The sequence below is a fragment of the Salvelinus namaycush genome, chromosome 34 (assembly GCF_016432855.1).
Source record: "Salvelinus namaycush isolate Seneca chromosome 34, SaNama_1.0, whole genome shotgun sequence".
Classification (NCBI taxonomy): Eukaryota; Metazoa; Chordata; class Actinopteri; order Salmoniformes; family Salmonidae; genus Salvelinus; species Salvelinus namaycush.
This window is the reverse complement of record NC_052340.1, coordinates 21,314,755-21,336,644: the sequence shown is the minus strand read 5'-3', so window position 1 is coordinate 21,336,644 and position 21,890 is coordinate 21,314,755. Positions and strand designations below refer to the sequence as shown.

The window sequence follows — 21,890 nt, the reverse complement described above, 5'->3', positions numbered from 1 at the left end:
GACACATTTTTGGCCCAGTTATCCCTCTTCCAGGCAGTCTCTTTGTCTTCCTCTCTACTGACAGACTCCAGCTCCCCCAGGGGGACTAAGGTAATATTACTGAACTGCTTCATGACTTAATGACTGGGGAGACAATTGGATCCATGTGATTACGACTGCAGGGCCACAGGGCCACAGGGCTCAGCTCAAAGACAATCTAATTATGCACACCACCAGCAGCAGTCATACATTCATCCCCCAGTGTGAGGAAATGAACCATTTCCCTCAAACTCAGAGGTGTGTGTCACAGAGGTAACAAGAGAACATGTCTGAGTCCAAAATGGTACCCTAATCCCTTTATAGTACACTACTTTTGATCAGGTTCTATTGCACTATGTAGGGAATATGGTGCCATTTCGGACACTACTCATTAACTTAATTTTTTGTATTTGTTTCTCTTATTATATATTAAATTTTTTGAGTATAGTAAAATGACAAATCAGTGGTTTTGGCAGGCCAACAGACAGTAATGATGTTGATAGGATATCTGCACATAAAGCCAGAGCTGGCATTACAATGATTTGTATCAGTGGGTCAACTCCAGATTAACAGTGTAGAGATGCCATGCTGTACTGTCTATATGAACACAGATTAACAGTGTAGAGATGCCATGATGATGACAGGCTGTACATCTGTCATATAGAACACAGATTAACCCCTACATCATGTAAAATGGGGCCGGAGAAGAAGACTGACATTCTACGTGTCCCCAACCGATTGTGTTTTTTTTTCTCCGTTTATTTGCTTTGTTTGTAACTTATTTTGTAACTTATTTTGTACATAATGTTGCCGCTACCGTCTCTTGTGACAAAAAATAATTTCTGTACATCAGGACTGTGATTACTCACCACGGACTGGCAGAATCCTTTTTTTCCTTTGACGAGTCTGACGAGCCCGGTGCGAATGATATACTGCTTTCTCGGGAACAGGCCCAGATCCCCGGGATTTGCATGAAGAGGGGGCAGAGAAAAAGGGGCCGGAGGGCGGGCTGCCTTCTAAGAATTCGTAGGCGATTGAATAAAGCCCCACTTCTTTCCATTCTGCTAGCAAACGTGCAATCTTTGGAGAATAAAATCGATGACCTACGAGGAAGATTAAACTACCAACGGGACATCCAAAACTGTAATATCTTATGCTTCACAGAGTCGTGGCTGAACGACAACACTATCAACATACAGCTGGCTGATTATACGCTGTACTGGCAGGATAGAACAGCGGCGTCTTGTAAGACAACTAGTGGCGGTCTATGTATTTTTGTAAATAACAGCTGGTGCACGACATCTAAGGAAGTCTCGAGCTATTGCTCGCCTGAGGTAGAGTATCTCATGATAAGCTGTAGACCACACCATCTATCCTAGAGAGTTTATCTGTATTTTTCGTAGTTGTTTACATACCACCACAGACTGAGGCTGGCACTAAGATAGCATTGAATGAGCTGTATTCCGCCATAAGTAAACAAGTAAACGCTCACCCAAAGGTGGTACTCCTAGTAGCCGGGGACTTTAATGCAGGGAAACTTAAATCCATTTGACCAAATTTCTATCAGCATCAGGAAAAAAAACTCTGGACCACCTTTACTCCACACACAGAGATGCATACAAAGCTCTCCCTTGCCCTCCATTTGGCAAATTCACCATAATTATATCCTCCTGATTCCTGCTTACAAGCAACAATTTAAGCAGGAAGCACCAGTGACTAGATCAATAAAAAAGTTGTCAGATGAAGCAGATGCTAAGCTATAGTACTGTTTTGCTAGCACAGACTGGAATATGTTCCGGGATTCCTCCGATGGCACTGAGGAGAACACCACATCAGTCATTGGCTTCATCAATAAGTGCATCGATGAAAAGCGTTAATACAGGACTAAGAACGAATCGTACTACACCGGCTCTGACGCTCTTCGGATGTGGCAGGGCTTGCAAACCATTACCGACTACAAAGGGAAGCACAGCCGAGAGCTGCCCAGTGATACGAGCGTATCCAGGCGAGCTAAACTAGTTCTATGCTCGCTTCGAGGCAAATAACACTGAAACATGCATGAGAGCACCAACTGTTCCGGAAGACTGTGTGATCACGCAGCCGATGTGAATAAGACCTTTAAACAGGTCAACATTCGCAAGGCCGCAGGGCCCAGACGGATTAACAGGACGTGTACTGCGAGCATGCGCTGACCAACTGGCAAGTGTCTTCAGTGACATTTTCCACCTCTCCCTGTCCGAGTCTGTAATACCAACATGTTTTAAGCAGACCACCATAGTGCCTGTGCCCAAGAACACTAAGGTAACCTGCCTAAATGACTACCGACCCGTAGCACTCACGTCTGTAGCCATGAAGTGCTTTGAAAGGCTGGTCATGGCACACATCAACACCATTATCCCAGAAACCCTAGACCCACTCCAATTTGCATTCCGCCCCAACAGATCCACAGATGATGCAATCTCTATTGCACTCCACACTGCCCTTTCCCACCTGGACAAAACGAACACCTATGTGAGAATGCTATTCCTTGGTGTCTACATCACCAACAAACTAGAATGGTCCAAGCACACCAAGACAGTCATGAAGAGGGCATGACAAAACCTATTCCCCCTCAGGAGACTGAAAAGATTTGGCATGGGTCCTCAGATCCTCAAAAGGTTCTACAGCTGCACCATCGAGAGCATCCTGACTGGTATGGCAACTGCTCGGCCTCCGACCGCAAGGCACTACAGAGGGTAGTGCGAACGGCCCAGTACATCACTGGGGCCAAGCTTCCTGCCATCCAGGACCTCTATACCAGGCGGTCAGAGGAAGGCCCTAAAAAAAAAAAAGACTCCAGCCACCCTAGTCATAGACTGTTCTCTCTGCTACCACACGGCAAGCAGTACCAGAGCACCAAGTCTAGGTCCAAGAGGCTTCTAAACAGCTTCTACACCCAAGCCATAAGACTCCTGAACATCTAATCAAATAGCTACCCAGACAATTTGCATTGTCCCCCTCTTTTACACCGCTGCTACTCTCTGTTGTTATCATCTATGCATAGTCACTTTAATAACTCTACCTACATGTACATATGACCTCAACTAACCGGTGCCCCCGCACATTGACTCTGTACCCCCCTGTATATAGTCTCGCTATGGTTATTTTACTGCTGCTCTTTAACTACTTGTTACTTTTATTTCTTATTCTTATTCATATTTTTTTTAACTGCATTGTTGGTTCGGGGCTCGTAAGTAAGCATTTCACTGTAAGGTCTACACCTGTTGTATTCGACGCATGTGACTAATTCAATTTGATTTGATACCACCAACATACTGGCATGATGAAGTGGTAACTATTAGTGACAATTGTACATCGATATACTGCTCTAACATGGTCAATGCACATTCACTAATCAAACAGCTGTTTTTCTCACAATCTGTAGATACCCCATATTAGCCTATAAATAACATGTTTTGGGTTGGCTACTTGTTAGATGCTGTATGGTCTTTGTCTTCTGAGAGCCAGCCCATAGAGTTATTATTATTATAATGCTGAGAGCCACTGAGCCAGGCTATAGGCCTTGTCTGTATTCAGGCAGCCAAGCTGTATTCTCAGGAGCAGGACAGAGCCTGAGCCACAGCATGGCCTGGAGCAGATCATTGTGACACCAGCCACGTGCCACTCCGAGGCCCTGATACAGACAGGCCTTATTATAGATGCTGCAGAGAGGAAAGAGGAAGGCTTGCTACTATCAGCCCAGTGCTACACCACACTGCTACTGCCACCCACAGCCCTACCCACAGCTTCATCAGACCCAGTGCTACAGTACTACTGTAACACATATCAGCCCAGTGCTACAGTACTACTGTAACACATATCAGCCCAGTGCTACAGCCCAGTGTTCCCCACTAGCCACACTCCCACCCCAAGCCCCACATCCACCCACTAGCTGCAAAACTTTCCAAAACCTTGACACTTCATTTTTGCATCATATGTAAAAGCTTGTCTTATTCTTCTAAGTTTGTTCTATTATTCTTCTATATTAGGTTTGGTAATAAATATGTCTTTATGAAGTAGCACTCATAAGCTATTTGTTAAAGTTATGTCATCTACAGTTAGGCCCTATTCTCAGACAGCTTTGCACCCAAACATTTTTTTATATTCTTTTGTAACATGAAATAGCAAATCCATTTATGAATCACTAGGCTCTTAGATGATATAACCTGTTATGCAGTGTTGATTGTCTGCTCTGCACAATATGAACACAAATACATTTTTGTCAGTAACACCTAAGAGTATGTATAGATCATGTTTAAAACAAGCAGGCTGGAATGACTTTTGAAATGATGTTACACTGATATGTGTGTTGCCTACACAAAGAGCCCATAGCAGGTATTCATAAACTGCATCTCAAATGGCACCCTATTCCATATAGTGCACTACTTCTGACCAGGCCCCATAGAGTGCCATTTGGGACTCAGCATGACTGTGTGATACAACTTGGCAGGTTCCCATGGCTAGAAAGCAGTATGAAACAAAAGAACACCGGCCTTAAATCTGTGGGGATTTATCAGGATCAGGCCTGATAAGAGAACAATGTCCACACTGTATAAAATAACGTATTAACGGAGGGCAGGAAATGCTGTATCACAACTCTATCCACTTAACCTTCTACATTCTTAGAAAAAAAGTGTTATTTTAAGGGTTCTCCTATTGGGATAGCCAAATAGAACCTTTTTTATCTAGAACCTAAAAGGGTTATCTAAGAATGTAACCACAAACAGCCAATTCTGGAGAAAATATGATGCGTTAAAAAAGGACATATGGTAGCTCGTGGTAATATCATGTAGCATAGTGTCAGGCCATGCCTGTGAATTAATTAGATAAAAACGAATCCAGAGAATGGAATACAGAATACAGAGACAGGGGGAAACTCCCTGATATGTGAGAAACATCAACCCATAGATATCCTAGAATTCACTAGAGTGGATGATGTCATAGACTTGCATTTTTAGTCATGTTGCTAGGAAGCCAATTTCCCCTCTAATGAATTATTGGATCTCTACTCGCTATGCTTCAACCTTCACTTCTTCACCACCACAGCCCTGTACAACGAACCCAGAGAATGAATGTGAATACAAGCTTGTGTTAGCCTGTTGAGCTAATGCATATGCATTAGCTTGAGGAGGAAATGCAAGTCTTCCCTGAGAGAGAAGTCCACTCACCTTTCACATCTTCACCACAGCCTGTAGGCTATCTGCCCTCAGTCTGGACTCATCTTTCATGTGCTGGGCTCGGCTGAGGCTCAGTCGGTAATCTCTCCTCAGAGACACTTCAATTCAACTGATCACTCAATCTCCTCTCCTCTCCTCTGATGGAGCAGAACACCAGCAGACCACTCTGTTCACAAACAGACCACAATGAACACTGGGATTCCCTCCTCCTTTACCCCCTCTTTCTGTCCTCCCTCCTGGCTGTCATTTTCTCTCTCCTCTGGTCACTTGACACAGTAGATACAGCATAGAGCTCGTTTCCTTGTAACTACAGCCAGTTAGCTCCTGTCTCTGTTGTGTTGTTCTGGTGCTGAAAGAGGAAGGAGAAAATATAGGAAACCTTAAAATGGCACTCCCCAAATTCCTCCCTGGTTCCTTCCTGACTCCCAGCTGGCCCAGAGGAGAGTGGAATAACAGTAGCTCTGAGAGGCCTGCCTGCCTGCCTGCCTGCCTGTCTGTCTGTAGGTAAGTAACAGTAGTATAGTAGTAAGGAGCTTCTATACACACAGAGAGAGTAGATGAGCTAGCTTCTAGACACAGAGAAATATGCAGGGAGCTAGCTTCTACAGAGAGAGAGAGAGAGAGAGAGAGAGAGAGAGAGAGAGAGAGAGAGAGAGAGAAATATGCAGGGAGCTAACTTCTACAAAGAGAGAGAGAAATACGCAGGGAGCTAGCTTCTACAGAGAGAGAGAGATATACGCAGGGAGCTAGCTTCTATACAGAGAGGGAGAGAAATACGCAGGGAGCTAGCTTCTACAAAGAGAGAAATATGCAGGGGGCTAGCTTCTACAAAGAGAGAGAGAAATATGCAAGGAGCTAACGTTAGCTTCTACAGAGAGAGAGAGAAATACGCATGGAGCTAACTTCTACAAAGAGAGAGAGAAATATGCAGGGAGCTAGCTTCTACAAAGAGAGAGAGAAATATGCAGGGAGCTAACGTTAGCTTCTATAGAGAGAGAGAGAAATACGCAGGGAGCTAACTTTCGCTATCTAATACGCAGGGAGCTAACTTCTACAGAGAGAGAGAAATACGCAGGGAGCTAGCTTCTATACAGAGAGAGAGAGAAATATGCAGGGAGCTAACGTTAGCTTCTATAGAGAGAGCGAGAAATACGCAGGGAGCTAACTTCTACAGAGAGAGAGAAGGAGAAATACGCAGGGAGCTAACTTCTATACAAAGAGAGAGAGAAATATGCAGGGAGCTAACGTTAGCTTCTATAGAGAGAGAGAGAAATACGCAGGGAGCTAACTTCTACAGAGAGAGAGAGAAATACACAGGGAGCTAGCTTCTATACAGAGAGAGAGAGAAATACGCAGGGAGCTAGCTTCTATACAGAGAGGGAGAGAAATACGCAGGGAGCTAACTTCTACAGAGAGCGAGAAATACGCAGGGAGCTAACTTCTACAGAGAAATACGCAGGGAACTAACTTCTACAGAGAAATACGCAGGGAGCTAGCTTCTACAGAGAGACAGAGAAATACGCAGGGAGTTAGCTTCTATACAGAGAGGGAGAGAAATACACAGGGAGTTAGCTTCTATACAGAGGGAGAGAAATACGCAGGGAGCTAACTTCTACAGAGAGACAGAGAAATACGCAGGGAGTTAGCTTCTATATAGAGAGGGAGAGAAATACGCAGGGAGCTAACTTCTACAGAGAGAGAGAGAAATACGCAGGGAGCTAACTTCTACAGAGAAATATGCAGGGAGCTAGCTTCTATACAGAGAGAGAGAGAGATAGAGTAGGGTGAGCTTACCTGCTATAGCCTCCCTCAGTCCAACACGCAGAGCAACCAGAGGCAGTGGTCTTTACCGATGAGAGCAGCTCTAACAATGACATTCCTTCTGCTTTCAGCGCTCTCATTCTCTCTCCTCCCTCTCCCTCTCTTTTCTAAACCACCCCAGAAGTAATAGCAGTAGGATCTCAGAAACTAGCCTAGCGTTAGACATTCTTATTTTGCCTCCCAAATGGCACCCTATTCCATACATAGTGCACTACTTTGCACTACTTTTGTTAAAAGTAGTGCACTATGTAGGGAATAGGGTGCCTTACAGTTGGAGGTGTTCTCAGCCAGCAGCAGAAGCAGCATGCTAGGCTATAGGGCCCATAGTTTTTCCTGCTCAGCGATTACAATACCCAGTGACTAAGAATCTCAGCAGATCCCCTTCACTCTCCCCCCACACCCCCAGCCGCTCTCTCCCTGCTTCTCCCGAGCCAAAGCCCCTTCCCTCTCTCCCTCTGTTGCCCTCTCCCTCTCTTCTCAGCGGCTGTATGGTAGCAGCTGAACAGTGACATCAGAGGGGTGCAAGCCAAACCTTTCAGGCTCCTCCCCTCTCTCTCTCTGTGCTGTGTGTGTGTGCTGGCCAGTTGCTACACTAAGCCTGCAGCAGTCTTCCCTCCTCTATCTCTCTGTATGTTCGCTAGTCACAACACTAGGCCTGCGGCAGTCTACCTCCCCTCCCCATACACTCCCCCGGGCAGCTCCCTCCCAGTTCCTCCCACTTGCTTCGCCACAGAAAGAGGATCTGTCTTTAAAAACAGTGTTCACCAGACAACAGCTTTGTCCAATAATGCACTCTGACATGTCCGTGGAGAAAGGTTGAATGGCAGATATAACAGTGGGTGTGAAAAGGAGATTCTTAAGCCAAGGTTTACACAGAATTGTTACCTCACACAGAAAGGTGAATCCGTTTCAGAGAGCCTGAAAGGGTTTTTTCAAACACTGTATGTAACCCTCAATCATATATTAAAATGCCAAAATGTGATTGACAGTTTATACATGGTGAGAAAAGGAAAACAACAGAAAGTGATTTTGTTCCAAAATGGAGACAGATTCCTTCCCGAATGGTGCCATATTCCCTATGTCATGCATTGCACTATAAAGGGAATAGGGAGCCATTTGGGACATAGACCCATATTAGATAATAACCACAGTCAGACCTGATTTTTAATTCTGATTAATCCAGTGAGGAGTGATACGTCTACAGTAATTCTCACCTAAGAACCCTGTCATACTGCCCTTAATGTCAGCATGATGTAAGTATAGATTTCTGTGTGAGAGGGGTTCTAGTCATGCTTTGGAGGGAGCCCCAAATTATCTTTGAGACCCAGTCATACCTTCTATGTACGGTATCTCACCCACTCTCTTTCTGCACTAAGTGGCTTAATGGGCTCCTTCCTGCAGGGCTGGGCTCAGGCCACTGTCTGGATCGCAGCCTCTAATGACACCATCACACACATTCACACGCTCCCGTAACTAACACGTCTAGTCAACTCTCATCTACAGTGTGTTAAAGCCACAACATGGGAGCACCACAACCACACCCTAACTGGCCAGGAGATGGGCATTGGTAATGGCTTTATCATCCTGTCCAAGCCAGAAAGGCTCCTGCCCAATGCGCCAATCTCCTGTTTCTGAAGCAGCATGATGTACAAGTACACCCCCTTGGATAGGAAGCTAGTCTGTCGCAGGGCCTTACCTCCAATCCAGCTCCTTAATGCGGAGTGCCAAGCAGAGATGCATCGAGTCCCATTTTTAGTCTTTGATAACTCGACCGGGGATCGAACCCCCCAACCTTCCAATCACAGAGGGGACACTCCAACCACTGACTTGGCGTGTGAATGAACTATAAGATAAGACGATTTTTGCTGTTGCATCTTTCTCCCCGTCCGAGTGACTCACCACTGTGTGTGAGAGAGAGTCTCTTAATGTAAGTATGTCAGGATGAAGAAGTGAATATAGGCCTACTGCTGTTTGCATGACTAATGCATAGCAATTGATTTTATCCGTTGTAGACAGACAGACATTTTAACAGAGCAGAAGACTCCACTTAGAATCACATAAATAGTTGAGCCTGAATAATAATAATAATACTCTCTCTCTCTGCTAAGTGTAAAGTTGCATAAGTGAAACCCCACAGAGCAAAGAGGGCCTCTATAGGAGTCAGTGAGTGGCTCTGATGATGACTCACCACAATACACAACTCCTGGGGTGAGGCTCAAATAACACCACATTCGCTATCTAGTGCACTACATTTGACCAGAGCCCCAGTGCACTACATAGGGAATAGGGTGTCTTATCAGACACAGCCTTGGTCCCAGTGTCTCGAACATAGACAGCCATACAGTAAAGATACTGTATAGTTCTATACTGTCTGTACATCATAGGTCTGGCAGAGCAGTCAGCTGGGAGGTGGGCAGCAGAAGAGTGACCTAATGTGGGATGTGTTAGCCCTTGGTGATGTACTGTGCTGTACTGTAGGCCTACAGTGCTGTCTAAGTGTAGGCCTACAGTGCTGTCTAAATATAGACGCTGGTTTATGTTTCCAGCTATATCTGTTGCTGTGGGCACGTCATCATACAGTAATCATCTAGATAACATTTAGAATGAAGTAGTCCAGATTCAATTTTCACAACACTCTGTGAAAGACAGCAAGGCTGTCTGTTTCTCCTATTTGTCACTGGGAGTGATACCCTACCGGTCAAAAGCTTTAGAACATCTACTCATTCAAGGGTTTTTCTTTATTTTTATAGTGAAGACATTAAAACTATGAAATAACACATACGGAGGGCTATTTGACCAAGAAGGAGAGTGATGGAGTGTTGCATCAGATGACCTTGCCTCCACAATCTCCCGACCTCAACCAAATTGAGATGGTTTGGGATGGGTCGGACTGCAGAGTGAAGGAAAAGCAGCCAACAAGTGCTCAGCATATGTGGGAACTCCTTCAAGACTGTTGGAAAGGCATTCCAGGTGAGGCTGGTTGAGAGAATGCCAAGAGTATGCAAAGCTGTAATCAAGGCTAAGGGAGGCTAGTTTGAAGAATCTTAAATATAAAATATATAACAAATATTTGATTTGTTTAACACTTTTTTAGTTACTACATGATTCCATATGTGTTATTTCATAGTTTTGATGTCTTCACTATTATTCTACAATGTAGAAAATTGTAAAAATAAAGAAAAACCGTTGAATGAGTAGGTGTTCTAAAACTTTTGACCGGTAGTGTATGTCTGTGTCATCAAAGAGAAGCATGACAGCAGAGAGACTGGACTTGAGTAACAGTAGGTATGCTACATTTGCTAAAGAGTAGGGCTCCAGATAACAATGTACGAGTTATGGTAGAAATAGGACACCCCGCTCATTTGTCAAACAAACAAGATTGCATAAAATTGTCAAGACAAGGATATTTCACCTTAACCATAATCTTTTAAACTATATCTCCTGAAAAGGTATATAATGTATACTGTATAAAGCAAAAACAACTGGCCATCAATTTTAACTCTCCGCTCCCCACCCAGTACCTTGGGGTCATACCCTGACCCAGGTCAAGGTAGTGGAATGGGGATACATAAGGAACACATCAAGCATACAGAATATCCAATATATGGTCATCTTTCACATTAGTAGACAGACACTGATGTATTGTACAGGCTATAGGAAATACATAGGGAACACATTATACGCAGGACTGTAGTCTACAGTACTTGAGTCATGCATGGCTGAACAGTAATTGAGTATTTGGATTCCTGCATTATTTAAATCGCCCCTAGTTTACGGAGCTGGAGGACTGTTCTGTAGTCCTATTTAGAGGGGGAGCGAGAGGCTGAAAATACGTGAAATGAACGCAGCTGACCCCAAGTTTAAAGTACATGGATGCTCAGAGAAGCAACAAACCTTGTTAATGAGTAATTGGAAGGTACAGCTGATAGTCAAGAGTAACTTAAGAGTAACTTATTTCACCTTAGAGAAAAGGCCTTGGCTCTCGGTCTACCCATCGATCATCATTCATACAGCAGACATACTGTAGCACACCGGCATAGCACCAAGGTAGCATCCCCAATGGTACCCTATTCCCTATATTATGCACTACTTTGACCAGAGAGCCCAAGAGCCCTGGTCAAAAGTAGTGCACTATATAAGGAATAGGGTGCCATTTAGGACTCCTTCCAGTGTCTTTACCTGTCAGGGTGCTGCATGAGGAGGATGTCTGTCTGTCTCCATCCCTTACCTCCTAACGGAATGTAATTGAAAGGAGACATGTGGCTGGATGACATCCCACCTTTCATTGACATGTCATTTACTGTAAGTGCAACGGACACAGACCTGGAATAAGAGCTTTGCCAAAACCATCTGGGACTTTTAATTTGTGTATGACTACAGCATTTTACTGAAATACTTTTTAAGGATAAATAGGAGTGAGTCGGTTTTCCACTAAATGTGCATCTCAATTCTAAAAGCCAACTTTCTCCAGCTGCTTTGGTTAAGAAACGACAATAAAAGAGGAATTGAGTCTTAAAGCTAAGAGAAACAAGGATACACCAGCCATTCCTGTTTAGTGTGATCATTTGATCAGAAAGAGATATTGTATGGTCTCTTTAAGTACTTTAACTCACACAGCCTTCAGAACAAGTCAATAATGGATCAGAGATACTTTTTTAAAGCTCTATTATGCTCTGTCTTGTTTGATCTTCCTATTGTGTAAGATGGGTACAATTCCAATAGGTGGTTTCTGGATGCACGTGGACAGGAAAAAATACATTGATTGCACCCCAAATGGCACCCTATTCCCTATGTAGTGCACTACGTTTGGCCAGGGCCCTGGGTACCATTTAGGTCAGAGAGCTTATCACTACAGGACTGTGGGTTGACTAATGTCACCGAGGGAAAGACAGAGGACATGGACACACCAGGAGAAGCCTGTCTCTGTCACAGTCCTCAGCACCAGGACACAGTCCTCAGCACCAGGACACAGTCCTCAGCACCAGGACACAGTCCTCAGCACCAGGACACAGTCCTCAGCACCAGGACACAGTCCTCAGCACCAGGACACAGTACTCAGCACCAGGACACAGTACTCAGCACCAGGACACAGTACTCAGCACCAGGACACAGTACTCAGCACCAGGACACAGTCCTCAGCACCAGGACACAGTCCTCAGCACCAGGACACAGTCCTCAGCACCAGGACACAGTCCTCAGCACCAGGACACAGTCCTCAGCACCAGGACACAGTCCTCAGCACCAGGACACAGTCCTCAGCACCAGGACACAGTACTCAGCACCAGGACACAGTACTCAGCACCAGGACACAGTACTCAGCACCAGGACACAGTCCTCAGCACAAGGACACAGTCCTCAGCACCAGGACACAGTACTCAGCACCCAGTCCTCAGCACAAGGACACAGTCCTCAGCACCAGGACACAGTCCTCAGCACCAGGACACAGTCCTCAGCACCAGGACACAGTCCTCAGCACCAGGACACAGTCCTCAGCACCAGGACACAGTCCTCAGCACCAGGACACAGTCCTCAGCACCCAGTCCTCAGCACCAGGACACAGTCCTCAGCACCAGGACACAGTCCTCAGCACCAGGACACAGTCCTCAGCACCAGGACACAGTCCTCAGCACCAGGACACAGTACTCAGCACCAGGACACAGTCCTCAGCACCAGGACACAGTACTCAGCACCAGGACACAGTCCTCAGCACCCAGTCCTCAGCACAAGGACACAGTCCTCAGCACCAGGACACAGTCCTCAGCACCCAGTCCTCAGCACAAGGACACAGTCCTCAGCACCAGGACACAGTCCTCAGCACAAGGACACAGTCCTCAGCACCAGGACACAGTCCTCAGCACCAGGACACAGTCCTCAGCACCAGGACACAGTCCTCAGCACCCAGTCCTCAGCACAAGGACACAGTCCTCAGCACCAGGACACAGTACTCAGCACCAGGACACAGTCCTCAGCACCAGGACACAGTCCTCAGCACCCAGTCCTCAGCACAAGGACACAGTCCTCAGCACCAGGACACAGTCCTCAGCACCAGGACACAGTCCTCAGCACCCAGTCCTCAGCACCAGGACACAGTCCTCAGCACCAGGACACAGTCCTCAGCACCAGGACACAGTCCTCAGCACCAGGACACAGTCCTCAGCACCAGGACACAGTCCTCAGCACCAGGACACAGTACTCAGCACCAGGACACAGTACTCAGCACCAGGACACAGTACTCAGCACCAGGACACAGTACTCAGCATAATAGCAGCTCATTTGGATACACACACCCATGTATGCGGCATGTTTCAGAGGCTACCGCCAGCACACACACACACACACACATTACAGATCTCAGAAAGGTCGACACACACACTCAGCCACGGGCCACTGCCCAGACTCCTGTCAAGCCAGGCTGCAATCTGCTGCTATCTACTGTCGCTCACATAGCCTCTCTCTGCATCCCAAATGGCACCCTATTCCCTATATAGTGCACTATTGACCAGGGCCCATAGGAGGCCCACTTTGTCTCAAATGATACACTATAATGTATAGCTCTGGCCACAGGTAGTTCAATACAAAGTGAATAGGGTGCCATTTGAAATAGCCCATACTGTTGTCATGACGTGAGTTTATTGATTCATGTGGGATAAATGAGGCTAGATGCAATCAGCCTCAACACATTCAAATGGAAAAGAGCTCATCTCTCCTCTCCATACACAAAGAAACATAGTGGTATACAATACTGTATACAGCACAGGCACAGTCATAGACAGATAGATAGTGAACCTGGTGCTCATTGTCTCTGAATTCAGAAAGCTAATAAAGTCAATGTCTGTGTCCAAATGGCATCCTATTCCCTAGTGCACTACTATTGACCAGGGCTCTGGTAAAAAGTATTGCACTACATAGGGGATACGGGTTGCCTCCCACATTAACAATGTTCCGACATACATACTGTTGCCCTAGGTTTGGGATTTCTAACACTAGACCAATGCTGAATGCATGGCCAATATAGGCGCAAAATTGCTCCAAGGTGGTCAGTTGACGAGGTTAAATGCTGCTTTTCACTCCCCCAATCAGACTAATGCTGAACCACTGTAGATAGTGACTCCGAGAACTGCCATTAATACTGTTATGCATTACAGGACTATTCTATTGTGGATGATCACGACCCTACATCTGAAATCTAGTATTAGATCTCATTAATAGGAATGTTATGCCTGTCCCTTCCTGCTTGGAGACTAGAGAAAGAGGACTGTGATGTGATGTGTGGAGAAAGAGAACTGTGATGTTGATACTAATAGTGGTACGGGTCAAATACAGTTAATAAGAATGAATCTCCTGCTGGCTTAAAACACCGTCACTCTATCTAATAACGTTCCAACAAATCACATCAAGTCAAATCAAATGTTTTAGTGTATTTTAAACCAATCAATTTACTTCACAGTAAAATGAACAGAGACTATGCATATTCCTGGAGGACACTAACTCACTCAGTGAAGTAGTGAAGTATAGGTCTCTTAACCTAGCTGTCCTTGTGGCTAAAAGACTGATAGGAGACAAGGTGAAGAATGATATTCTTCCCAGTTCCAACCACCTGTAGTGGTAAACTTACATCAGTGACAGCTGATACATCTCTGATGACAACTGGTTGCTGGTGACCCCAAGGAAGCACATAGATGTTCACTGACTGTCTTTCATGAACTCAACTGCAGGTGGTCTCTCCCTCTCTCTCTCTCTCTCCCTCTCTCCCACCACAGCAGTCACAATGCACTATTGTCTATTAATCTCCCCTAAAGCAGCATGGAATTACAAGCAAAGACTCATTTTATGACATTATTAATACAGCATAGCACAATACTGTATTAGTACACAGTATTACATTATAACACTACAGTAATAGTGTAGTAGTAGTGACAGCATTTTGTGACCAGTCAGACCAGGCCTAGGTTCAGACCATCCTCTGATAGACTATGGCCTGTGTCATCGTTGCTGATGTCTGATCTCACGCATGCAGGGCTGCCTGCTCTGAGCAAGACCAGGGCTGTGGCCAGCTCCCCTTATAGTGCACAATGTAATATACTAACAGATCTGGGAACAGCTGTTAGCTGTAGTCAGCTCCCACCATTAATCAGACCTGACTGCAACAACCCAACATAACCCAGCACTGCAACAGACTAAAGCACTCCTGGACATCTATAATGTTTGATGCAGGATATGGGAGGTAGCTAGACAACCCACCCAGTGGCAATACAATGCCAAATGAAGAGCCATAGAATGACTTGAACATAGACCTAATCAGCTGATTCACATGAGCTTACTGTACCATTACCTAATATAACACTGAAACATAACATCATTACCTAACATAACACTGAAACATAACATATAATATTATTACATTACATAACACTGAAACATAGCATCATTACCTAACATAACATATAATATCATTACATAACACTGAAACATAACATCATTACCTAACATAACACTGAAACATAACATATAATATTATTACATTACATAACACTGAAACATAGCATCATTACCTAACATAACATATAATATCATTACATAACACTGAAACATAGCATCATTACCTAACATAACACTGAAACATAACATATAATATTATTACATTACATAACACTGAAACATAGCATCACTACCTAACATAACATATAATATCATTACATAACACTGAAACATAGCATCATTACCTAACATAACACTGAAACACAACACAACACAACATCATTACATAACACTGAAACATAGCATCATTATCTAACATAACACTGAAACACAACACAACATCATTACATAACACTGAAACATAACACAACATCATGTCCTAACATACACTCTTAGAAAAAAAGGGTTCCAAAAGTGTTCTTCAGCTGTCCCCATAGGAGAACCCTTCTTGGTTTCAGGTAGAACCCTTTTGGGTTCCACGTAGAAATCTCTTCACGGAAGCCAAATGGCTTCTACCTGGAAACGTAATGGTTCTACCTGGAACCAAAAAGGGTTATTCAAAAGGTTCTACTTTGGGGACAGCTGAAGAAGCATTTTAGCACATTTATTTTCTAAGAGTGTAACATTGAAACATAACATAGCAATTTCAGAATATAACATTGAAACAACATAAATATAGATAAACATATTATAAATTCTCCAAAATACAGTAACCTCATCCAGCCATGAGCCCTGCCCATAGACTGCAGTATTGATGCCCACCTGCCAATGAGCAGAGCAAGCAGCCAGGAGCTAAAATGGAGAGGTGTGTGTGCGTGCGTGCATGTGCCATTTCCCCTCTTATGATTAGAAAAGCTACAGCAACAGCTCAGACCTGTAGATGCCAAGTGGTCAATAATCACTGCTTGTTCCTGTTCTGAGATTCACCGAACTGAGGAACAGATGCCAGACGAGATACTGTAATCAATTATTCAAACTCTTCTTTGCATCCATATGTAGCGAGAAATCCTGGACATAGCACTGCACTGCACTACGGCTGGCTTGGGGAGAAAGCACCGAGAATACAGCGAGACAGACAGAGAGAGGCTGAATGGGAGGATTGTACTCACATGAATTTCCAGGCAGCCTTAGAGAGAAGTGTCAGCATCCAAGTCCACAGCTGTCCATTGTCAGAGTCCTACTGTGTTATAACAGAATCCACAGAGAGAACGGTGAGACAGGAATAAAAGGGCAGACTCTGCTGTGTTTGGGAAGAAAAGGAGCGAGAGACTGGGAGGCGAAGGAGAAGAGAAAGGAAAGGAGGGGCGGGGGTCCATACAAATACTGTTATTGGATTGGCTAGAGAGCAGTGGGAGGAGTTTGGCTGTCCAATGGGATATACGGCATGTAAATTATATGTAAATGAAGTAGAGCATCTTCAGAATGTGATGGAGGGATAAAGACTGTCTGCTGCAATAGGGTGTGGCCTGTTTTAACCCCACCCCCTGCCCATAAAAGGACAAAGGATGCTTTTCACTGCCTTCTCTGGTTCCCCTACTGTCGTAATCAGGCTGCTATTTAAGATATAAGGAACACACAGAGAAGCTGTACAGAAGACAATGGCCAAGCCGTAATGACTGTATTTAAAACATAAACCATTAATAAATATAGCCTAATGGTCTAGACTTTTATACAGATCACTTAGATGCCTACCCATTGAGCAACTGAGGGAGGGGGGGGGGGGGGGGGGGGGGGGGGGGGTGAACTAGGATTCCAAACAAGATTCCAAATAATGAATCTAGCGGTTGGAAAACCCCACAGTAGAAATGGCTTATCTTTATGGATGAGAAGTGGATGGAGTGATGGAGGGGAGGGAGTGATGGAGGGATGTGAAAACAGTAGAGCAGACCAGCTGGGACTTCTGTATCCTGAAGGGTGAAAGAGAAGAGGGTGGGGTGGTGCTACGGGGTTGGGGGGTATGGATAGGGGGTACATGTTGGGTGCAGTGGAGCATGCAAGGCGATGCTTTCAGAAGAGGTGTCTAACAATACCCCAATCCACACCCAATAAGGCCAGAGGAGGCGTCCCAAATGGCTCCCTGTTCCCTTTATGGTACACTACTTCTGACCAGGGCCCATGGGGTAAGTAGTGCATTATATAGTGATGCTCTATTTAGGGAAAGAGTGCCATTTGGAATGCAGTCCAGGAGCATCTCTGGTGTTTCAACAACAAAGGCTTTGTGATCCTCACGATTATTTTGTTCTCCTCCACAGCCATAAAGTACTTCATTAAGGGGTTTAGAAATCTGGTGCATCTAGGTGGAGGAGATAGAAAGAGAGGAGGGAGATACATAGTGGCAATAGGAGGTGATGTGTTTATGCTGACACAGGTGTGGAGGGGGTAAAGAGGGGGAGGAGGAGGGGCGGGAGCGGGCATAGACGGCCGTCTCAGGGTTGCATTGTAAGAGATGGGGTTGCTATGGAGACTGCATCCAGTCCAAATGGCAGCCAGACAGAAAGGCAGACTCAGCAGTGTACTACCTCTGGTCGAAAGTAGTAGAATATATACTTGGGCTCCCTAGTGGCGCAGCGGTCTAAGGTACTGCATCTCGGTGCAAGAGGCGTCACTATAGTCCCTGGTTTTGAAAGCAGTATCACATCCGGATTGGGAGTCCCATAGGGCGGCGCACGATTGGCCCAGTGTCCTCCGGGTTTGGCCGGGGTAGGCCGTCACTCTAAATAAAAATCTATTCTTAACTGAATTGCCTAGTTAATTAACCCTCTACAAGATCGGTGGGTCCCCCGTGGGACGGTTGACCTAACGTAGGCTAATGTGATTAGCATGAGGTTGTAAGAAACAAGACAATTTCCCAGGACATAGACATATCTGATATTGGAAGAAAGCTTAAATTCTTGTTAATCGAACTGCACTGTCCAATTTACAGTAGCTACTACAGTGAAATAATACCATGCTATTGTTTGAGGAGAGTGCACAGTTATGAACTTGAAAATGTATTAATAATCCAATTAGGCATATTTGGGCAGTCTTGATACAACATTTTGAACAGAAATGCAATGGTTCATTGGATCAGTCGAAACTTACACTGCTGCCATCTAGTGGCCAAAATCAAAATTGCGCCTGGGCTGGCATAATACATTACGGCCTTTTTCTTGCATTTCAAAGATGTACAAAAAAACAAGTTTTTTTCTTTGTATTATCTTTTACCAGATCTAATGTGTTATATTCTCCTACATTAATTTAACATTTTCACAAAATTCAGCCCCGCTCTTCTCAATTTACATCAACAACATAGCTCAGGCAGTAAGAAGCGCTCTCATCCATTTATATGCAGATGATACAGTCTCATACTCAGCTGGCCCCTCCCCGGATTTTGTGTTAAATGCTCTACAACAAAGCTTTCTTTGTGTCCAACAAGCTTTCTCTGCCCTTAACCTTGTTCTGAACACCTCCAAAACAAAGGTCATGTGGTTTGGTAAGAAGAATGCCCCTCCTCCCCACAGGTGTGATTACTACCTCTGAGGGTTTAGAGCTTGAAGTAGTCACCTCATACAAGTACTTGGGAGTATGGCTAGACAGTGCACTGTCCTTCTCTCAGCACATATCAAAGCTGCAGGCTAAAGTTAAATCTAGAATTGGTTTCCTCTATCGTAATCGCTCCTGTTTCGCCCCAGCTGCCAAACTAACCCTGATTCAGATGACCATCCTACCCATGCTAGATTACGGAGACGTAATTTATAGACCAGCAGGTAAGGGCGCTCTCGAGTGGCTAGATGTTCTTTACCATTCGGCCATCAGATTTGCCACCAACGCTCCTTATAGGACACATCACTCCACTCTATACTCGTCTATAAACTGGTCATCTCTGCATACGCATCTATGAGATATCTACTGCAGCCCTCATCCTCCACATACAACACCCATTCTGCCAGTCACATTCTGTTAAAGGTCTCCAAAGCACACACATCCCTGGGTCGCTCGTCTTTTCAGTTCGCTGCAACTAGTGACTGGAACAAGTTGCAACAAGGTAAAAGGTAAAACTGGACAGTTTTACCTCAATCTCTTCATTCAAAGACTCAATCATGGACACGCTTACTGACAGTTGTGGCTGCTTTGCATGATGTATTGTTGTCTTTACCTTCTTGCCCTTTGTTTTTGTTGTCTGTGTCCAATAATGTTTGTACCCCGTTTTGTGCTGCTACCATGTTGTGCTCCTGCCATGTTGTATTGCTACCATGTTGTTGTCATGTTGTTTTGCTACCATGCTGTGTTTTCATGTGTTGCTGCCATGCTATTTTGTTGTCTTAGGTCTCTCTTTATGTCGTGTTGTCCCATATTTTTATTTAATATATTTTAATTTTTAATCCCAGCCCCCGTTCCCGCAGGAGGCCTTTTGCCTTTTGGTAGGCCGTCATTGTAAATAAGAATTTGTTCTTAACTGACTTGCCTAGTTAAATAAATGTAAAATATATATATTTTTTAAATAAAATCACGACTCAAGTTACAAACAGTGCCACACTCTGATGTCCGTGGCCTGGTGAGCCCAGAAGTTCAATAGGTTTAACCCACATTCTCTCCTCTCTCCCAGAGATCTCTACAACACAACAAGTTAATCCCTCACCCACCCGCAGGGGTCAGGCCTGCCTGCCTGGCCTAGCTAGGGGTAGGCTGGGGGAGGCAGGGGGTCCCTACACCTGGTAGAATGGCAGAGCAGGATACATGGTGCAGAGCGGGATGCAAGGGGTACGTTCTGGGGCTTCTTGCTGAGGCCCTGGCTGCCAAGAGAGGCAGGGGATCCTTGGTCCTGGCAGAGCGGCAGGCTAGCTGGGGTACAGGGGGGTACATCCTTGGGGAGGCAGGTGGAGGCTGGGGGCCACATACTGAAGCAGTTTGGGGAGTACTTGCTGGGTCCCTGGCTCTCTCCCACCATTGTGCTATGTCACCAGGTGCTGGTAGCTTGGTTGCATCCCAAATGGCACCCTATTCCCTATATAGTGCACTACCTTTGACAAGGGCCCATGGCCTGGCTCGCTCTCCAATTCTGAGACTGAGACCTCAACAACTTGGTTTGGGATTAGTGCCGTCCTCCCCACCATTCAGCTGGCTGTGCCTGGCTAAGAGACTGGCTGTCTTTGTAACACTGACCCCAATAAGAGCAATAGTGTTTTGTTGTTTGTATAAGACTACTAAGAGCATATGAGAAATATTCACCACGGTTGTGTTCTTTTCAAAACAGCAAGAGAAGAGGAACACTTTTATAAAAATAAGAAATTACGTGATAAATGTAATACAAAACACTTTTATTCTTTAACAGTCTGTCCATTAAATTATTTTTATCTTAATACTGTTAACTTCTCTTTACAGGCCCTCGTCGCTGGAAATTATTTTAATGTAATTTCTACAGCTCTGTAAATATATCCTCCGGCAATATAATTTAATACTACTGTATATGGCAAAGATAGTTCCAGTATTTTCCAAGACAAAGATCACATTGGCTCCTCCTACTCAACAGTGGTTTTATTTTGCTATGCATATTCAGTCAGAAGAACACTGATGTAAGAATATCACTATTATTAAAGACATTGGTAACAAATTACAGTAAGTGTCATGCTCCTCTTTGTGGGAATATGAGGTGGTAGAATAAATAAACAGTCATTTGTTGGTGGCCTACAGCAGTGGTTCCCAACTCTTTTTGGTTACTGTACCACCAACTGAATTTTACTCTGCCCGGAGTACCCCTGAAGTACCCCCTCAGGTGTATTTTACCAGTAGGCCTATGGTCTCATGAGTCTTCTCAAGTACCCCTTGTGGATAGGCCAAGTAACCCTAGGAGTACTAGTACCCCTGGTTGCGAACCACTGGCCTACAGGCACACTACTTGTGGTGTTGTTATCTCACTCTGCCACCTAGTGGAATAAAGTTCACACTGCACTTTTGGACAAATTCTCCCAGTCCCAGCATATCATTATTTTCCACTTCAAATCCACTTCAACAATCTCGTTTAATTAAACCTTTATAAAATCAATGGATGGATGGATATAAATATAGTTAATAGTCCATAGGGCCAGGTCCATAGAACCATGTAACATCTGTCTTAGTAGTCTGAATCTGAATCAATAGATGAATCAGGAGTCTAGAGCACGTCTAGAGTCTATATCCTCGTTGTTAGCAAGGCTTGCTCTTCTTCCCCAGGCGTTCAAAGAAGGACATGAATCCATAGCCGTCTGGTTTGGGCTTCGGGCTCAGGGCTTGTGTGTGTGTGTAGGACTCTTTGCTGACACTCTTGGACACCAGGTCTTGAACACCATGTCTTGGACATCAGGTCTTGAACACCAGGTCTTGGACACCAGGTCTTGAACA

At 44.8% G+C, this 21,890-nt stretch overlaps 1 protein-coding gene across 3 annotated transcripts in view; it reads right to left on the bottom strand.

The window, feature by feature from the left end:
• The window catches only part of LOC120028681 (tripartite motif-containing protein 3-like), a 40,469-nt gene extending 23,693 nt beyond the window's left edge, over window positions 1–16,776 (bottom strand). The window contains exons 1-2 of one of the 3 annotated variants that reach the window (XM_038973900.1): window positions 7,029–7,442; window positions 5,226–5,583 (exon numbers count right to left, since the gene is read on the bottom strand). The gene's annotated coding sequence lies outside the window, so the exon portion shown is untranslated. Of the gene's footprint in view, window positions 1–5,225; window positions 5,584–7,028; window positions 7,443–16,642 lie in introns of those variants that run through there. The other 2 variants (XM_038973899.1, XM_038973901.1) reach the window with 2 other exon arrangements.
• Between the last annotated feature and the right edge of the window lie 5,114 nt (window positions 16,777–21,890).